Source organism: Helianthus annuus, chromosome 5, assembly GCF_002127325.2.
Source record: "Helianthus annuus cultivar XRQ/B chromosome 5, HanXRQr2.0-SUNRISE, whole genome shotgun sequence".
Lineage (NCBI taxonomy): Eukaryota > Viridiplantae > Streptophyta > Magnoliopsida > Asterales > Asteraceae > Helianthus > Helianthus annuus.
In genome coordinates, this window is record NC_035437.2 from 107,265,438 (window position 1) to 107,280,124 (window position 14,687).

At 35.6% G+C, this 14,687-nt stretch overlaps 1 long non-coding RNA gene across 3 annotated transcripts; it reads left to right on the plus strand.

Moving 5' to 3' along the window:
* The first annotated feature begins 11,263 nt into the window (after positions 1–11,263).
* LOC110940908 lies at positions 11,264–14,259 on the plus strand. 3 transcript variants are annotated; one of them, XR_004892710.1, is made up of 4 exons: positions 11,264–11,428; positions 12,761–12,845; positions 13,701–13,856; positions 14,010–14,259. It is a non-coding gene; the product is annotated as an uncharacterized LOC110940908 (long non-coding RNA). The 3 variants fall into 3 exon arrangements; XR_002593664.2 differs by having other exon boundaries at positions 11,265–11,428; positions 12,789–12,845; XR_002593663.2 differs by lacking the exons at positions 11,264–11,428; positions 12,761–12,845 and having other exon boundaries at positions 12,852–13,856.
* Positions 14,260–14,687: the final 428 nt, after the last annotated feature.

Sequence of the window (14,687 nt, forward strand, 5' to 3'; positions counted from 1 at the left end):
CTTTCAATCAAATCACAGTTAATGTTTTGTTTTAAGGTAATAATCTCGATTTTTTTTTTCATACTACCCGTCAAAACAAAAATGTCAATATGGAATTTACAAAAGTCAAAGCTTCAAAAAACGCAAGTGTTTGAAGAAAAATCGATTTCAGAAATCAATTGTTTTTCAAAATTTAATTGAGTTAATGTTCCAAGTTATAATAACCATTCTGGTTAAATGGTTTTGTTTTAAACCTTTCAATTAAATCACAGTTAATGTTTTGTTTTAAGGGTTGCAATATGTCAATCAGATATATCCTCTGATTATCGAGACAGAGAGTTTGTAAGAATTATAAAATGCATTTGAGAGATTTGATCGATGTGTACCAGGATTATGAGGGGCTGATGATTGTCTCAAGATGTGTTGAAATATGAGGGGATGATGATTGTTATTGATGTGCACAAAATGCAACATATAAATTACATCAATTGTGGTATAAAACTAACCTTTTTTTAGTACTAATGTTGGAAAAAGTGTGTTTTTGTCTTCCTTTTGTATTTTCAGGATTAAATGAGCTCAAATGAACAAAAGAAGCAAAAAAACAGCTAAATCTAACATAAATACAAGAAAAGGAACAAACGTGACATGCCCGACCCCCGACAGCATCCTCCCAAGCAAAACAAGAGAACAGAATGCTGAACACGCCCCATGCTCAGTGAGCACGGGGGCGTGCCCAAGTGTCAGCAGAAAAGACAAAGTTGTAGAAGCTTCTATCGCCCACCACGGGGTCGTGCTCAGCGGACACGGGGCCGTGGTTAACTATAAGATTCGCAGAATCCAGGCAAATCTTGATAGTACAGATACGCTTCTGCACACGGGGTCGTGCTCAGCGGACACGAGGGCGTGGTCAACTAATGCAGACAAACTGCAATTAACGAAGAAAGAGAGAAGGATGGACACGGGGCCGTGCCCAAACAGACACGGGGCCGTGCCCGAGCTTCTGTTCAGCCTATAAATAGGAGTGCTTGGAGCACTTGCAACTAATCCCTTGGCACACCACCTCTCTCACACTTAACCCACCACCCATCACCATCACAACACCATCATCCATTATCCATCATAGAGTGTGTGAATCGTCTCGGGATCCAAGATTGATCGTAAGAGTTCTTGACAATCAAAAGGCCATGTTTGCCTAAGTCTCTTACATCACTTGGTGAAGACAAGTGTTTAGTGTAATACTTTTTATTTTTAATCTTTACGCACTTTTTATTTGGTTATGTATTATTGACTTTAATAACTAGTTTCTTATGTTGAAGGTGATTCTTCCTTATCGTTTGTCCGTGGTGTCTTGGCATTATTTTATTGTCTATATAAAATAAAAGATTTCACCATTCATATCTCCACGGTCTATATGGAGATATGTTGGCTACCTGGTCAGGGGTTAAGGGAACGGTTTGGTAAGAGTCTTGCCATTGTTCAGTGTATAGATCCTGCAAAGGACCTGAGTCAAATTTAGTAGGACCTCCTTCAATACCCACCTGTATTGGATGGCGGGGGTCCAAACTCTTTGATCCCCTCATAAGTTAAACTACTATTAAAACTTTAACCCGGCTACTTAGGACTGTATCCCTGCTGACTCAGACTACTTAGCCGAGGGTAACGTCACCTTCAAAAGAGGGGCCTACCACATTATGCATTAATAACTTAATTAATTATCTTTCAATAATCCGACCCTTTAGGATTGTATCCTTGCTGACTCAAACTACTGGGTTGAGGGTAACGTCACGTTCAAAAGAGGGGCCTACTACAATAACTAAGATAATCTCTTAAAATGTGCAAAAGTGCGGAAATAATCAAAGGTTACACTACACACGAGTCGGATCCAAGTGATTCATCTCGTCTATCTGTATATTTTTATTTTATTTTTTCAGCATTTTAGTTAGTTTTATTTTCTAGTTTAAAAAACTTTTTTTTCTAACTTTTTGATTTGATTAGACGTTGAGGATAAACCGGTACTAAAAGCTCTTGTGTCCTTGGACGACCTCGGTATCTTACCAACACTATACTACGTCCACGATGGGTGCACTTGCCCATATGTGTGTTTAGTGTTAGTGAATATCGTGTTTTATAAATTTAAAACTTGGCTAAAAAAGTGTAAAAGATGGCTTAAAATATACACCTAAAATATATTACACTACACACGCATCATTACACTCCTACCCTTTGCAAGTTACCACAATGATTTCTGGTAAATCTCAGCGGAGAGTCTCGTGCTGATAACGTGATAAAAACCAAAGACAAAAGAGATAAACTTAATTCCATTATTCATTCTTTTCAATATTACAATATATAGAGATGAACATAACTATAAACCCTAAATCCCATAAGTAATGGGTTGAGCCTAAAATGTCTGGTTTATAACAAAATTAACATAATAAAAAGCATGATATATTTGTGTTTTCTTCTCTATAAAAGGTTTAAACTCAATTATTTGTTTGGTGGTAAAATAAAAAAAAATCATTTTGTGAGGTATTATATTTTTATAGTAGATTACATTTTTCATCTTTTATGTTTATACCAAATTGCAATAGATATCCGTTACCTTTCGAAATTACAAGAATCATCATTTACGTATTAAAAACCTTGCACTGACAGTAGCAGAGCTAGCCCAAAAATTCAGGGGCATCCAAATTTATTTTTTAGAGATCAGGGGTATCCTTTGTATAAAACAGATTTTTTTACACTATGAAAGCAATACAGAGACGTGGTTGAGGGGTAGCCTGTGCTACCACTTCTAATGCACTAGCTCCGCCCTTGGGCTCTATGATCATTCGAACTTTGCTTTCGTTATTTGAATTAATGCACGAAACCGACAATAAAGATATGTGCGGTGATGATAAAAGTAATAATGGGATGTTGTTTTGGCGTGACAAACATTATCTTAAATAATATTTGCAACCTACTATTTTGAAACTTATCATTATTCCATTTGTGCTAAATCCAATGCAACACGTGCGAGGGATGTCAACTAGAGTGAAGAGACTTTTGCACGACATAACAAATGTTAAAACCAACTATGTAGATAGAAAACCTGAATGGTATTTTACCTTTAACATTCGTATAATCTACGCGATGTTGGAAAACACTGGTTTTCACAAAACAAGTACTTGTTATTTTTTATAAATAAGGTTAGAAAAAAAAACTTACAAAAGTAGTTATTATAAAAACAAAAAAATATCTATGGTGTGACAATAAAAAATATATGCAAATCAACTCCCATTTTCTTAATCAAATCTATGGTGTGACAATAAAAAAATATGCAAATCAACTCCCATTTCTTAATCAAAGTTCGCCCACTAACCAAAGCAATTTTTTTGCAACTGCCCCACACTCTTTACAAGTAAATAAAGATTTAACTATTTTAACGATTTATTATTTAATATATACACAATGCAGTAAATAATTATATCCCACTAATTCTCTTACAAAAATATGGACACAAAACAACTTAAGTTTTTAAATATGTATATAATATTTTGATTTTATCTCAAATATCACATATTATTAAATATCGTGCTCCTAACGTGATAAAAACTAAAGAGAAATAGAGATAAACTGAATTCTATTCTTCACAATATTCAACATTACAATATATAGGGATAAACATAACCATAAACCCTAAAGCCCATAAGTAATGAGTTGGGCCTAAAATGTCTGGTTTATAACAAGTCGGTGGTTTTTATACTACCGATACTCCATCTCTTAAACTTTGTCACGGCCATCCCCTCTACTTTGAATTTTCATAACCGTATCCTTATCTTTCAAACTTTACCATAAGCACCTCTCTACTTTGCTTTTCTATCATCACTCCTCAGCTTTTACACACTTACACAACCACCCCTCTACTTTTACATTTCCTTCACCATCCCCCTCATCTTTTATACATTTTCGCCACAACTCCTCTACTTTTACACTTTGCCTTTTTTACCCTTCCCCTCAACGCTTTTCCGCCACCACCCCTCAACTTTTACATATTTCCACCACCACCCCTCTACTTTTATACTTTCTGTTTTTACCCTACTACTTCTGTTTCTCTTAAGTTTTAGACTTTGTGTTTTTACCCGTTGCACTATTACTCCATTTTTACACCCACTTAACTTTATAAAATTACAATTGTAACCCCTCGACTCCTACTCTTACTTTTGCAAATGCCAATGCATTGTGTTTTATGAAATGTCTTATGCATTGGGTTTTACACTTCATGTCAACGTTTGTGTTTTACATTTTTTTAGAGTAAATTGCCATTTTAGTCCCTGAGTTTTTGTCCAAATTGCCATTTTAGTCCAAACAGTTTTTTTTCTCCTCTGGGTCCCTGACTTTTCCTTTTTCTTGCCATTTTGATCACATTGCTTAACTTAGTCTAAAAATCAGGTTATAATTAGGGGTATTTTTGGCATTAAATTATTATGAGGTTTATAAATTATGTTGTAAACTACCCTTGGTTATCACTACACAACTGTTATGCCAAAAATACCCCTGGTTATAACCAGATTTTTAGACTGAGTTAGGCAATTTGATCAAAATGGCAAGAAAATGGAAAAGTTAGGGACCTATAGGAGACAAAAAAACTATTTGGACTAAAATGACAATTTGGACCATACCTCAGGGACTAAAATGGCAATTTACTCTTTTTATAATTGGCTTTTACGCATTATATTTTACATTTTTTTGTAGTTGTCTTTTACACATTGCGTTTTACAAATCATGTGTTCTCTTACTACACGTTTCCACCCGTCGCGCGCCGCCGCAACGCACGACGGGCAAAATACTAGTATAATCTTAAAACAAAAGGTAGGTGGCTACAATGCCATCGATACAATTACAAGTTTACCCTTTGTCTATAGCTTGATTCAACATACATACACACAAACACAGTCTTCACACGCCGGAAAACTTTCCAGGTCCACCCAAATACAGTCTTCACAGACCGCCTCCTGCAAATGATGGCTTCGTCATCATCGTCGACCGCCTAAGCGATGAACCACCGTTGAGATCTAGCTCCGTATTAAGTTGGAAAGATAAGACAACGCCTCATGTATTTTTTATTACATTTTTATTTGTTCTTTTACTTTCACTGCATGATTTTACCTGGCCACTTAAAGGTACGATTGTTTAGAGGGCGTTTTCTCCACCCACCACCGCATCCACCAATGGGTTCTACCGCCACCACCGCCGCTGAGAGGCGGTTTTACCATGATACCCATAACCACTTTATCCAGGTACTACAACCACCACCACCTCCACTCTCTGGTCTTTCATATTTGTTCTTTCATTGGATTGATGTGCTAAAAGTTTGGGTTTTTTTAGAGAGAAAAATAGGGTTTTCAATGAGAGATAGAAGCTAGAGATTCGGAGAAAAAAATATTAGAACTTGGTGAGCGATTGTGGTAGTGGCTGCGGCGGACTTGGAATGGTGGAGGTAGTGTGGCTACGGCGATGGCAGTGTAGGGAGAAAGGACACAGTAGAGGGAGACGGTGGTAATTCAAGAGAGAGAGTGAATGGTGGCAGTTTTGTTTAATGGTTCTAAAAATCCTGCTGTACATATAACCAAATAATATATATTTAAAAATGCTGATAAAAATTATAAATTCTCAAAATTCAGAATCGTAATTCATTACTATTCTCAGAATTATAAAAGGGATTGTTTTAAAAACATGTATCCTCAGTTTGACTTTGTAGTTTCTCTTTTGATAAAAATAAAATGAAATAAAAAATATATTTGTACATATTACAGACATCCAATATTTCTATTTTTTATGTTATCGAAAATAGAAGATTTAGGTTATTTTATAAGATATGTTAAAATAATGTTTTTATTAAGTGAGATCATCGTGACTTTCTAGACGTGTATAGATTTTTTAAATTTGATTGAAATCCTATACTAACAAATCTGAACCACAAAGTGTAATTATTTGAAGAAAAAAAAACTAAGTAATTATTGTATTATATTAATATCACGGATGAAACGTGTGTGAAAAGTCATGTTATGCGCGGGCATTAGATGTTAATGTCATCATCATAACACGTGTAACGTAGTCGTAAACACATTGTTGCCGCCGCAACGCACGGCATGGTAAAAAATCTAGTGAATTTGAAAAACACATGTATCCATTTTCACAATAGCTTGTTAGCTAGTGTAGGTAGGGCATTATATGGTTTAGGACAAAACACCTTTATTTAGTTATCACCATTATTGCTAGCTTTGTACTAATATATAGTTAGTGGGCTAAACTCATTAAATTACAAGAAACCAAATAGAAAAGTATCGACAAGTCAAATAATTATGCTACAGGTGTTGGAACTTTTGAGATCGTTCATACTTGTACTGGATTAATTTTGTAATAGTTTGTAGCTTATCTTATAGTCTAGGGGCTCATTTTGTAATTTCATGAAACTAGCAAACCTGACTTGGTGTAGTTAAGATTCCAGCATAACTATAATTATGCTGGCAAGTCAGGTCCTATATAATCTCAAGCATTGTAGCCCTAGCCAAGCTTTTGGCTCTTTGGTGAATGAAGTGTTGTTTACATTAAATCTCTTGATATTGTGCTCAAATCAGATTTCCAAGGTGCTTTATTGATTTATATACGTGTTTGGATTCAATACAACGCTCGTTGTATTCATCAACCCATTAGCTTCATCTTCATTCTTGATTGTCCTTAACTTTTTCATAGTTCAAACACTTAATCAATAGGTGTTTTGGACTAAAACAACCAACCACTGTGATTCGGATTGATATTGGGATCTACAATTTGGTATCAGAGCCTTGGTGCTCTTGGTTGTTGTGTTCTTGTTAAGATTTTTCAAAGTTTTGAAGGTTTTTCAAAGTTTCAAGGTTTTTCAAATTTTTGGACTTAAGATGGATTGATTTGGTGTGTTTAGTCGATAGGTTGTTGTTAATATGTGATTAGGGAGTCATTTTGGACATTTTGATGCATCAAAACATGGTGTTTGAGTCGTTTTTGGGTGATTAGAGGGTTTTAGTTCGTGTTAAACCCTCTGTCCAGCGAAATTAATTTGAATATAGCGAAGAAGTTTTAAAGTCAGCGAATTTATTCTTGAATACAGCGAAGACAATTTTGAATATAGCGAAGAAACGTTTAAACATAGCGAACAATCTTTGAAAACGTCGCAAAATCACCAATTTCGCCGACTAAAACTCGAGCAAAAATGTTGATTGCCGGTGATATAGTGTCAAGTGACCCTTTAGCGAAATTATCGAAGGCGACTTTGAGAACTGTGATATAGAACCACAACGTTCTTATCACGGTATACGGCGAAATAAGCCAAACTAACGTGTGTGCTATTTGTATCAGCGGAATTAGCTTGTTCGCTCGTGCAGGAAATCTCCGTGTACCGGTGAAGATAGGAGACCAGCGAAGATTACCTGCGAAATTGGGCCTGTTTCTCTGATCTCCGGCGAATTTACCTCATTTACCGGTGAAATTGTTCTCCAGCAGACTTATCAGTGAAATTAACCTCTGATAAGCTTTCCTTTGTCAAAAACAAGCCAAGATGTCGTTGAATCAGCTAAGTCCAATTGCTCAAGCTGAACTTGAGACCGGAACCACTACCACGCCACCAAAGTTGAAAGGAGCTGAAGATTTCAGTACTTGGAAGACTCGTATTCAGTCGTTCTTCGAATACACGGACTACAATTTGTGGCTCTCAGTCACCGCTGGACCCCACATTCCAACGGTGGTTCTAGGAGATGCGGTAGTTGCTAACAATGACGCCACAACCTTCACTAATGAAGACAAGGCCCTAATCCAACGCGATCGCTGTGCACATGCCGCCTTAACCATGGCCCTATCAACTGATGACTGCAACATTTTTGAAGAACACCGAACTGCAAATGCACTCTGGAATGCATTGATTGAGTATTATGAGGGAAATGAAGAGCTAATTGAAAGCAAGAGAGACATGGTGCAGAAGCAATACGACATGTTTTGTGGAGTTCGTGGAGAAAGTCTTTCGGATCATATCAGTCGCTTTCTAAATATGATGACCAAAATGAAGAAGGCAGGAAATCCCGTCACTAACCGTGCTGCTATAAAGAATCTGCTGGATTCACTCCCTAAGGAATGGAGTTTGCAATGCATGATGATCAAGAAGGATTTCCTCAATAATCCAAATCCTGTCACTCTGTCCGACTTAATTAACACTCTAAGAGCTTTTGAAATGGATGTCAACAAACGAGAAATGAACACTGCTGGCTACACCCCAAAGACCAATCAAACTTCTGCTGGATTGAAGAATGTGGCATTCCTTGCTTCAGGTGGCATCAGTCAACAAGCTTCTGACATGATCTATGCTAACGCTTCCGCAAGCGCATCAAAAACTCCACAACCTAGTGAGAAGACTATCACAGTTGGTGATACACAAGCGTTGAAAGTGTCTACTAAAAACAAGGCACTTTTTAACATGTTTCTGAGTAGCTATGAAGCTTTAATGTCAGGAGAGCTCAAGAAGGAAATGTTCACTGCTGAAGACATGTATCAGGTTGATCCAGATGACATGGAGGAAATGGATTTGAAATGGCGGATGGCCATGATCACTCTAAGGTTGAAGAAATTTCAGGACAAGACCGGGAAGCGTTTGGGTCTTGGAAAGGCTGGTTTTGACAAATCTAAATTGAGATGTTACAACTGCAAGAATCTAGGTCACTTCAAGCGTGACTGCCCCTTGTTGAAAGAAGGAAACATTGAAGCTACTCCTGCTGTAAAACAAATCACTATCGAAGAAAACAAAAACAACGCATCTCCTAACACACCAAAAGCCTTAGTCGTTGAAGATTATGATTGGAGTGAAGAAATTGCTGAAGCTAAGGAACAGGTCAACAAAGCTCTTATGGCAAAGATCTCAAGCGGGTCCTCATCAAAGCAGTTTGAGAAACCAATAGCCGAAATTCCAAAAGGTGACAACATTGCTAACAAGGGTCTGAAAAGCATTCTCACCTCCCCGGAGCCTGAGAAAGAAAAGAATTCTGAAGAAGCTAAGGAGCAATGAAAACAGAATCTTTAAAAGAAAAAGCTGACAAAGAGTTGGTAAATAGTATTCCACATAGCTTTAAAGTAAAGTTATGCACACCAGCATGCGTTGATGTCGTGGCACATTACAAGTCTCTAAATCTAGAATTTGAGAGACAAAAAGACAAAGCTTTAAAATTTAACAAAGAGCTTAAACAGAACGAGGCCGCATATCAGAGAAAGTTGAATTCAACTTTAGCTGAAATGCAAACTCTAAAAGAACTTGTGTTTAGAAAAGATTTTATCATTAACGATCTCACAGATAGACTAGAAAAAGCTTTGAACGAAAAGAATAAATTGTAAATTATCATAGACAAATGGAATGTCAGTCAAAAGGCCTTTACTGACATCAAAAACTGCCAACGACCAACGTATGTGAAAGATGGGATCGGGTATAAGGATAGGCAAGGAAATGAAAGAAAACTCTTCTTTCCACCACATAGCAAAAATTATGTGCCTATGCCAACTCCTCATCCTGAAAACGATCTTATTGATGAAAAGGTCTCTGTAGAACAAAACAACTCTTGTGAAAACGAAACAACCACTAACATTTCTAAAAGTAATGTAGATCCAATTGTGTGTAAAGAACATGTGTGCGATGAGGATGGAGACTGCGGCGGTTCAAAAATAGGAATAGGTTATTTAGGCGACAGTTATTCCACTGTTAACTGGTTCGCCTGGAATTGTTCTAAGAAAAACAATATTCGGGATGAATGTAATAATTTAATTAGGACGGATGACTGTAATGGCCATGTGCCTAAATTTAAATCTTCGGATGACTGTAAGGGCCATGTGCCTACATCTGAGACCCGTGATCGTGAACATGCTATGTTTGAATGTCATGATTTAAATTCTGATGAGATTTGAACATGTTTATCAAAGTAATTTCATCCATATGAAATAAAAACGCAGCGGAATTAATATTTAAAACATGTTACTTTTAAGATATAAATTTCATTTAAAAGCAAAATCCCAAAACCCGGATCCATATATGAGCATGCATACTATCAAACACAACCATAGGGTGTTTAGAAAACTACCTTCTTGGAGTAAAGAACTTGAAACGGATGATACTTCTTGAATGGTTGCCTTCAAGAGTAGAAGACCTCAAGCTTGTATACCCCGAGCTTCCAACAAACACTCTAGTTTTAGCTAGGATTTCAACACTTGAATGGAACTTGAAAAACCCTTTGAACACTTGAATGTTGGCCGAAATTTTGAGGGCAAAATTACTAGTTCTCTTTTTTGATTTTTGCCATCTAAATCCTTTTTAAAACCATGAGAGATGTGCACCTCCTTTTTGGCCAATCAACACCCTTCTTACACATGCAAATGCATGAAGGCTTATTGGACCAAAATGGTCTTAGAAAGACCACCCAATCAAAACCCATCTTACACATGCAAATGCATGTAAGCTAATTGGACCAAAATCTTATCTTGGGAAGACAAGGGGGGGGGGGGGGCACTTGGGCATTTTATATAAAAAAAAAATTTCTTTTATAATAAATTAAGTCTTGTTTAATTTTATAACTTTTATAAAATTATGACATCACATGTTATAAGACTTATACTACTTTTATTATGTTATTTAACCCATTAAATAACAAAATAAATTATTCTCTCAAAATAAATTATCCATATAATTTATTAGTTTCTCAAGTGTAATTATTTAGAAAACCAATTTCTAAATATTGTAAGTGTTAATATTTATTTGTTTGATCATATCACAAATAAATATTTAAGTGTTTGTCTAGCTTGTATTTGGGTATGACTCGACTTGAATCATAACGTACTAGCCACATCATTCTAATATATGTCTTGGGCATACAGACTCCAACAATCTCCCACTTGCACAAGATACATAGAAGATTGATGCAAGTAGTAAAGACCACCTAACTATAGTTTACTACCCCTCACACGTATGACTATATTTCCCATTCAGTAACATCATCCCCTTCAAGTCCCTTACTTGAACATGATTTAGGTGAATCTATCATTTATCCTTTCGTTACTGTAACACCCCAAAACTTGTGTGATAGAATATTTTGATGTTTTAATGTCCTACATGATTAGTTAAATTTTAAATGTAAAGGAAGTTTATAAACTTTGAGTAAGTATATGAAAATGATAACAAAGAGTAACCTTGGGGGTTTAATATGTAAAATTTGACAATTTATATAAAAAAAGGGGAAAAGAAAACCCAGTGTTGGGTGTGGGGGTTGCGACGCAGGGAGAGCAGGAAGGGGGAGAACCCTTCTTCTCCATCTTACCAAGAAAATCTACAAATTGAAGGCGAATTTGGATGAATTTCGTTTGCATGTGAACAATTTCTCAATCATCTAAGAGTTCCTAACCTAGGGTAAGTTTTATTATGTCATATGATGTTAGATGATAAGATGAGTTTGAGCAATCCATGATAATTGAATGAATTGAACCTGTAAATGAGTTAGAATCGTCATGATGAAGATGAATTTTGCATAAATCCGGTTGTATTAAACACTTGTGATGAAACCCACTAGTAGTAGTAGTAAGAATGGTGACATGGGTGAACCATTCATGTCTAATCTTTGTGCTAAGTTGATGAACTAGGTAGTATGTGATGCATTCTTATGTTAGCTAGTTGTGGTATGGTATAAATTTATTTGATTTTAGTAGTGATGATTAGATGAATGCAAGAAGTGGAAAGTTAAAGCATATAAATACTTGTACATAATGTCTTACAAATGCGAAACCCGCCAAGTGTTTGATAAAATGCCTACAAAGTTTGTGTAAAATAGTTACTTTTGACAGCCTTAGATAGTCACCTTGTAAAGGCCGTATCTCATTCGTTATTAGGAGTTAGACAACGAGCCTTATATCGTTGAAAAGGTTGTTTCGCATATTAGATTTCATATTTGGTCATAAGAGGCTGGTTATGAGATTTAGTGGGTCAAAACAACATGAAAAGTTAGTAAATTCGTTTTGACAGCAAGCTGTTTGGAAGCATTTCAGCTTCTGTGCTGATTTTGTAAAAATCATATAAAATCATAGGAATGTCCGATTTTTACGATCTTTATATGCTTAGAAAGATCTCTGAGTGTAGATCATTTCATATTTGAACATGAAGAACTGAATCAGAAGATAAATGGGTTAAAATGTGTCGTGAACAGCTGCTGCGCAGAAAGTTGCTGCACATTTTTTAGTATAAATATTAAGTAAAAATAGTTGTATTGTTATGCACACTTGTATGAATCATGAACTACTGATTTTAATAAATTATTAGTAAGTTATTTGATTGTTTTAAGTGTCTAAAACACTTACCAACTAGTCTATGCATATGATTGCACCAACGGGTCGAAACGGGTTGTTGATAGAAAATAGTAGAATGGATGTGTAAAAACCAAGGTGTTAAGAAATGGTATGAAATGTTTAATGTATGAAACAAGTTGCCTAACTTAGAAAATGTTATCATTCTAAGTATGGAATTTTGAAAGAATAATGAACATGATGTAAATACATAATTATGCATGCTAGAAGCTCATGTATGACTTTTGTGATGATGGAATGATAAATTGTTAGATTGATTAGCATTGTAGTATTGTGATACATGTTGAACTCGTTAAGCGATTGACACGTGAATAGAAGTGTGATTAGTGATGCGTATGATTACGTATACTAACTATTGAATGGATGTAATGGAATGAGATAATAGGAACGTGTCAAGGAGAGCTCAAGCATAGGAGGATAACGGGTCAAGATAAGGCAAGGTGACAAATACACTTATTGGAGTACTCAAGGTAAGTGATTTCTATAATCACTTCTTTAGTTGTTTAAGTAATATAATGTTTTAATTATTAAGTTCATATGAAGTTGAGGTCAAATCAATAGATTATTTTGATAAATGTACGAATGGGTCGAATAATTCATAGATGAATAACAAGCCGAATACGTATAAGTTAAGAAATTCCTTAACTCGGATGTTGGACTTCAAGATCACATGATAGAATATTAAATTACAATCATATAGGAAGTAACGTGACGCAAAACGGATGAAAAATGAGAGAGTTATGTCCGTTTCGGTAAGGATTAATGGCTAGGAAAAGTGTAGAGTTGACACGTCCGGGTGGTGAACTGACACGGCCGGGTGAAGGTTCTGTCAAAAATATTATTTATGTGATTTATGCGCCGTAGGCTTCGGTATATTATCCGTGAACTACGACGGGCCTCCCAAACATGATTTCGAGTGTTTCCTTGATGATTATAAGTTGTAAACCCAAGTCTAAGCCTCATGTAATTTATATAAGAGTGTGATAGATGTATGTAATGAAGTTGGACATGTATTACATGTAAATGTATACAAAAATACGTACGGAACACGTAGGTATGAATACATGATTGTAGGTATGATTAAATGTATATTAGGTATGTAGATGTGTATGATTGTAAGTTTGTATGTGTGCAAGTATGTGCGAATGCATGATTTGGATGCATTTGAGAATTAGCGTTACTAATAATGCCCTTGGGTTTGGAATATAAGTTAATTGGATGCATTTAAATGGTTGACGTCCTTTTTATGAAGATGTAGTAAATGAATATGTTGAGATTACGGGTTTGGCTAACCAAGTTATTATTGAGTATGTTTGAAAGTGCAGGTTATGAATGTCGGACTTTCGAAGTGTTGATATAATAATGAAACGGTTGAATGTTGAAAGGATAATCGGATTGAAGTAACTTATGCGGTTAGAATATGCTATGGACGTTTTAGTTTATACAACATTTTACGTTTGGTCGTCATCATCTACCAACGGGTTAGTTGTTTGAAAATATATGTCATACCCATTTAATTGGGTAATCGAATGCGTGAGAGAAATGAAAGTACATGCACGAATGGAACTAAAGTGACGGTTTTATAAGTAAATAAGTAAATGACTAACTTTTTAAAGCTTTGTTGTTGAATGTAGGTAAATCCTCAATTCAGGCGACTTGGAGAATCGGAGCGAGCGCGTGTTCATGTTATGTCATACCAAACGCTTCCGCTAGCTTGTTCAAATGTTTTTAGTCCAAAATTTGTTGTTTTGGTTCTTAGTAGTATTTTGTCGAATGAATCGTAGAATTGTATCTAGTTTGTTTATGTTTAAAACAGGGGTATGCTCGTTTTATGGACGGGTCATGCCCAACTTTTGTTAAATTAATACACTTCCGTTATTGATATTATCATTTAAAATTCCGAAAAGTTGGACACTTTTAAGAAAATTTTTATATTTCTAGTGTCCTTCAGTCGTCTTTTATTAGACGCAAACGCAGACGTAACAGTTACAGATGTCATGTTAAATCCAGAGACATAGAGTGATCACTCTCTGTTGATTTAACTTTAGCAGGCCTTAGACATTTTACTCAATGAATAAGAGGAACAAATTCCTTCTTGACTACATATGTCTCTCACAATCACCTTGTACTACACCTGAGTTTATCCTTGTATACTGCCTTATTACAGATAGCTAAGAACTAGGTCAAGGTATAATACTTGGTGAATATCAAGACCCAATATGTATCTCAGGTCAGAGGATACTATGATATTCGCCTTTACTCAAAATTTACTTATGATCAATCACAAATGATTCCATGCAGTAATATTTGAG